The following is a 6750-nucleotide window of genomic DNA, read 5'->3' on the forward strand; positions in this document are numbered from 1 at the left end:
CTCTCTCTCTCTCTCTCTCTCTCTCTCTCTCTCTCTCTCTCTCTCACACACACACACACACACACACACACACACATTTCCATATCCAATCTATTGTAAAGGCCTGTCAATTTTACCTCCACACCATCTCTGATGTAGAGTTTTTTCTCTTGTCTAACACTGACAGCCTCCCTGGTACAACTCTCACCACTTCTGGACTGGGCTATTACAATAACCTGTTGGTGGGCAGCGAGGTGACTCAGTGGATAGAGTACTGACCCTGGAATCAAGAGGACCCAAGTTCAAATCTTGGCCCCAGATGCTTACAAGCTGTGTGACTCTGGGCAAGTCACTTAACCTTGATTGCCTACAAAAACAAAACAATAACCTGTTGGTTGTTCTCTCTGCCTCAGGTTTTTTCCCACTATTCTATTCAGCTATCAAGTTGATCTTCCTAAAGCACATGTTTGATCACAGTACTCCCTATTCAATAAAGTCTTGCGGTGAATGGGCATTACCTCACTCTCAGTGAGCACCTGAAAAGGCCTTAGCTTAAAGAGTCAGGGTCTCCCATTGCATCCTGGGTCATCTCCAGTCATCCTGATGAATATCAAGTCACTGGACCCAGATGGCTCTGGAGGAGATAGTGAGGCTGGTGACCTTGCACAGCCCTCCCTCACTCCAATCAAAGTCAACTGAGAGTCATGTCATTGTTTTCTTGATGCCATGGTCCTCTTCAAAAACGAGACAAGCACAACCTGTGAGGGGTTCCTTGTTCCATCTAGGACCAGATGCAAAATCCTTTGTTTGACTTTCAAAGTCCTTCATAACCTGACTGCCTCCAACCTTTCCAAGAACTTGGTTTTGTTGGTGTTTCAAGAACATAGACTTTCTTTTTCTATCTCATGTTCCTTCTGGTAAATCATCAGAACAGCAACTTATTTTATGGTGAGACTATAAGTAACATGAGGTAAAAACTGTGAATTTTTTTTGGTAGTGCTAGTACTTGGCAAAGTACTCTGAAAATTATTGGAGATAAATGCATTTTTGTTGAAGCAAAAGTTAGGGTTAGGATCACAGAACTTAAAATAAGAGGGAATTTGAGGGATCATCTAATCCAATCTCTGTATTTATAACTGAGGAAACCAAGCCATATCCATGGTCACTCAGGTAAAACAAGGCAATCAGCTCAAGTTATCTGAAAGTGTAGGAAGGATACAGTTGGAGAATATTTGTTATTCTGTGTCTAACAAAGTCCAAGGGAACTACTACCTGGTCATTGTAAGGTCATCTTTCAGGTCAGTTTAATATCAAAGGGTTTAGAACTGGAAAAAAAAAAGAAGTCTAAATGACCTAGGTTAGCCCACTCATTTTATATAAATATTAATTAAAATTAAATTCCAATTAAGTTAAAATTAATTCTACTTAATTATTATTAATTCATTCTAAGGAGTTAGAAATAGTAAGTAAAAAGTAGTAAGAGTAAATAAGCAGGGGCAGCTAGGTGGCTCAGTGAGTAGAGTGCCAGCCCCAGAGTCAGGAGAACCTATGTTCGCATCTGGCCTCGGACACTAAACACACGCACAAAAAAAACAAACTAGCCGTGTGACCTTGGGCAAGTTACTTAACCCCAATTGTCCTCCGAAAAGCAAAAAAAAAAAAAAAGAGTAAATAAGCAGAGGTAGGATTTGAAGACAGATCCTCAACACTCCACAACTACTACTACTCTTGGTAATTAGTAATTTCCTATTGTACACAAGACTGATTTATCAGGCTACTATAGTTTGAAAGCAATTGTCTTTATGACCCTCTTTCTCCTTTTCCTCCCTTCCTGATCTTTAAAGAATAAACTTTCCCGGTATTTCTATCCTGGTAAGGAAGCTGATGTGAGCGTCCAGACTAGTGGGTAAATCCACCCTCCACTGTAAGGCCATGCATACATTTCAAGCACAGATCACTCTCTGTTGAGTTAGTGGCTCACTGATTTGAGTTCATCATACCACCTCAGGATAAGCTGATGTGCTTTGAGGACCAGGCCCTGGAACAGAAATGGAAAGGGCGGTCTTCCAGGCTCACCTGTACATGACTGCATTTTTCCAGTTTCAATCTCCTCCTCTCAGGCCAAACCCACACCTCCCTGGCTTCTTGACCAGCATTTTCTCTACAGGGTCCAAGTTCCAGCTGCCAGACTGAGCTCAGCTTCCTCCCTCCTCTGTGGCTTGGCTCTCTTTTCCATCCCACAGCTTCTCCTCAGCTGACTCTTCTCATTCTCTAACTCTTTTCTGCCTCCCACCTAGATGACGAGCTTCTGTTTTTTCCAAAATGATTCCAACAGGCAGCTCTTGTTTTCTTATTACAGTTAATCAATTAACCTCTAACAATAAACTATAGACATTTAGGGAGAATCAGAATACCCAGGCAAGGTTGCTGCTTTTCCTGAGAATTGATACCAGCTCTTTATTTAAATCAGGTATTTCAGGTGCACTGTTAACAATACTCCTTGGCTTAGTTGGTTAGATGAATTCAATTCAACTAAGTATTGAATTGAATATTAATTGAATAATTAGTAATTTCCTTGATCTAATTGGTTAGATTAATCCAATTAAGATGTTTTAATCAAATTGAACTGTTATCAATATTCCTTGGCTCAGTTAGTTATATCACTGTGTTAGGAAGGCAGAATGAAAAAATCTGTGGTCAGTCACCTCACAAATGTATGCTGTTATAACCAGAACCAGAGAAAGATTGTGGATGGCTCAGCGAAAGCCAGTTCCTTTAAAGTACTACTGCCCTCAGCACATGTGAAGGTATCTGAATATGACGGACAACGTATATTGCTATGAGAGAGAAGAGAGGAGGAGAGGGAAGGAAAAAGAGAAAGGGTAGGAGAGAAAAGGTGGAGGAGAAAGAAAAGGAGGAGGAGGGGGAAGAGGAGGAAGAGGAAGATGAGGAAGAGGAGGAGGAAGATGAGGAAGAGGAGGAGGAGGAGGAGGTAGAGAAGGAAGAGGAGAAGGAGGCAATTCTGCTTGCTATTTGTAATTGTTTTTCATTTAATTATTTTTTAGACTGGACTTGTGATTTTGTAGGTAAAGGAAATTCCCAGAAGATTCCCTCTCCTAATACAAGGAAGCACCTAATCTCCATCTTCTGTTCTTAGGGAGCTGTCTAGGGCACTGAAAGGTTGTGTCTTGCCCAGGGTCACACAACCAATATGTTTCAAAAGTGGGATTTAAACCCAGTTCTTTATGACTGGGAAGCCAATCCTTCTAGTCACTACCCTACAGTTGTCTCTCCTAATCCTTTAATGTTTGTAATGGGAAAGGGGGGTTTCAAAAGTTAGAATCAAAGGATTTAGAGCAAGGAGGGGATTTAGAGATGTAGGAATCCAAACTTTTCATTCTACATTTGTAGAGGGGGTGATGGTACAGATATAGCATGTATATAAATAAATATGGACGTGATCAATCATAAGATTTCTCATCTAACTTGATGAGGTTACAGGAAGGGGGGCTTTTGTATGAGAATTTCATAGGGCATACTGCTTGATAGCCTCCTTGAAAGGGCTAAAGATATCTCCTAGACAATGGGATAAATTGTATGACTGATAATGAATCATAATCAATAAACATCTATTAAGTGCCTACTATGTATCGGGCACACAGATATAGCTGTAAGACAGTCCCTGCCTTCAAGGAACTCACAAGAGGGAAGATACCATATAGTTGGAAAGGGGAGGAGGAAGAAATGAGAACCACTCCTATATGCTGGCTCGATAAAAGAGAGTCTTTTTACAAAATCAGATTCCTTCTCCTTTCCCTCTTTTCTTCCCATTCTGGAGATATCCAGAGACAATTAGGAACAGGTTGAAGACTTGATGTGAATGGAATTATTACTAATATTCCTTAACTTAGTTGGTTATATTAATTTGACAAATTATTGAATTGAATTACTAACAGTATTCCTTGGCTCATTTGGCTAGATCACTGTGTTCTAGAAGGCTGGATACATGTGGGGGAAAATAGAAAAACCTCTGTGGCAAGTTGGCTGGAGCAAAGGGAAGGGTGTAAATACATTAGCACAAGGACTAGCTACCATTTCTTCTTCCCTATCCCCATCCACCCAGGTGGTGGCTTCTTATCTCAGGAAATGGCCAGGGAACAGTCATGGAGAAGCAAAACTTCCTGAACTCAAAGGGCTTGGATCTAACCATGGGAAGGCTGCCATAAAGATGCATTAAAGTCACACACACACACCCTTAGTGCCATTGCCCCAAGAGAAGGAGAGTCATGGCGATATGGCAGAAGGTTCTGAGTTTCAGTCTCCTGGACAGGGGAGAAGAGATTTATTGGATGATGTCAAGATCCTGAAGAATTCAGGAACCCAGACTTCTAAAGAACCTGGAAGGTTCCTTGGGAGTGCTGCTTCAAGTTCACCTCTTTAACAACCCTAATTTTGAGACCCAGTTCTCTCTAGAGAGAAGGGAGAATGCCTGGAGAACATTGACTTCTTAGAGAAAAGAGGATCATGGAGTCCAGTTTGCAGTAAGAGAAGAGGGGAGCTCCAGGACAGCACCAGCCTTTTAGGGAGAAGATGTCCTGATCTGGGAAAAAGGCAAAAAATCTAGACTTTGCTTTCTGTTACTACTGTGAATTATTTGGAAAATGTAGGTATGATGGGGAAAGAGTTGGTTCTCCAGAAACCCCAAGTTCATTTCCCTCATGAGAAATTTCAGTTCTTCAGGAGAACCATAAGGTTTATGACCAATATAGATCCATAGGCTGCCAAGATTTGCTGTAATGTTGGGAGCTAGCAACCCCACATTTCATGACACTTCTTGAGCTATAGGGTGCTATCATGGAGTCTGGAAGGAAGGTGAGATTCCATCGAGAGGGAGAATTGCACTGATTTTTTTCTGGCTAGTTTGAATCCTTTACGTTTCATACACCTCCAAGTATTTGCACAAGTCCTCCCCCATGCCTGGAAAGCATTCACTCTTCACCATTTCTCAGAATTCTTATCTATCTTATTTCACCACCACCCCATCCCTATGTTTCTCCATAGAGAACTGGGCACAGAGTCATATAACTAGATGTTTTTCCACCCCAGGGAGTGGCAGCAGGTAGTGGGTGGTGGCACGGTGGACAATCTTACTGTGTCAAAGAATATCAAGAAAGAGGAAAGTCCAATCCTCAACCTTGCAAAAAAGGATTGTGGTGGAAAGCCATGGGACCCAGGAGTGGGGGTGGCTACAGCCTAGTTGCCTAGGTAGTTGCTAAGAGGAGGGTTCTCTCCTCCTGAGGAGAAAGCAATCCCTTCCCTTGCCATCTAACTGAGGTAAAGCCACAGCTGTGGTCCAAGGGGCCTAACCTAGTGATCCCACATGCTGTGAGCCTCTTTTAATTGTGTTAGACTGGTCTCCAGAACACCAGATGGGCAGTTTATCACCAAGTCCATAAAATCCTTTCTCATCAGTCAACAGTCATTTATTATATACACACTATGTGTCAGGCACTGTGTCAAAGTAAAAATACATTCTGTATCCTTGAGGAGATCACATTCTAATGAAAGAGACAATATTTGAACAACTATGTACATGCACAAATGACATACACAGAATAAGATAACTTTTTTTTTTTTTTTTGCTTTTTGGAGGGGGGAAGGCAGGGCTTCCTTTGGGACTTGCCCAAGGTCACACAGTTAGTAAGTGTCGTGTCTGAGGTCAAATTTGAACTCAGGCCCTCCTGACTTCAAGGCTGGTGCTCTATTCACTGTGTCACTTAGCTACCCCAAATGAGAGATAACTTAAGAAGGAAGATGCTAGCTGACAGTGGAACTTATGCTCTACTGGTATAATTCTCAAAGCATATGCCAATGGGGGAAAAACACTTGTTAAAGTACCTACTATGCTCCAGGCACTGTACTAGGTGCTAGAGATAAAAATTTTAAAATGAAAGTACCGTCCTTAAAGAACTTATTTCCCAAAATAATTGGCTGTGTAACCTTAAGCAAGTTACATAACCCCGATTGCTTAAAAAAAAAAATAATTTATTTCCCAGTAGGGGGAGATAATACAAAGAGGTTATGATAGAGGCAGGTGGTAGTAAAAATAAATACAGTTCTGGACCTGAAAATTGGAAGAGCTGAGTTCAAATCTAGCCTCAGACACTTACTAGCTGTGTGACTCTGGCTAAGTCACTAAACTTCTGTCTGCCTCAGTTTCCTCTTCTGTGAAATGGGAATTATGATATTACCCTCCAGGACTGTTGTGAGGATCAAATGAAATAATATCCATATCTCTATTAAATTGTGAACTTCTTGAGTGTAGGAACTATCTTTTGTCTCATTTCAAATCCCCAGTGCTTAACATGGTACCTAGTGGGTATTTAATAAATGTTTATTGATCGACTGGTGGTCAAGAAGAGTTCTTGTTAGATAGTCACAGGGATGATGAGTGTGGCCACACAGCAGTCAACATACCTTTCCAATAGCTATATCTATGTGAATACTATTCCCAATGCAAGCAACAGAAAGACCAAGGAGAAAGTAGCTATGTGCAAAGTGAAGGAGAATCTTAGTAGAGTTATTCTGCATGTATTATCTGTGTGCATGCATGCTTTCTAGCATGTGGGCACAAATTCATGTGTATATGCAAGGTGAGAACTCTCTAATCTCTTCCTCTACCCATGTAATCCACCACCAAGTATTTATTAAGCTCCTACAATGTGCCAGGTGCCAAGCTAGTTGCTGGGGATACAAGCATAAAAAATGCAA

This window comes from Petaurus breviceps, unplaced genomic scaffold (assembly GCF_028583685.1).
Source record: "Petaurus breviceps papuanus isolate PSGF00001 unplaced genomic scaffold, PetGlider_PUasm1.0 90407, whole genome shotgun sequence".
NCBI classification, from domain to species: domain Eukaryota; kingdom Metazoa; phylum Chordata; class Mammalia; order Diprotodontia; family Petauridae; genus Petaurus; species Petaurus breviceps.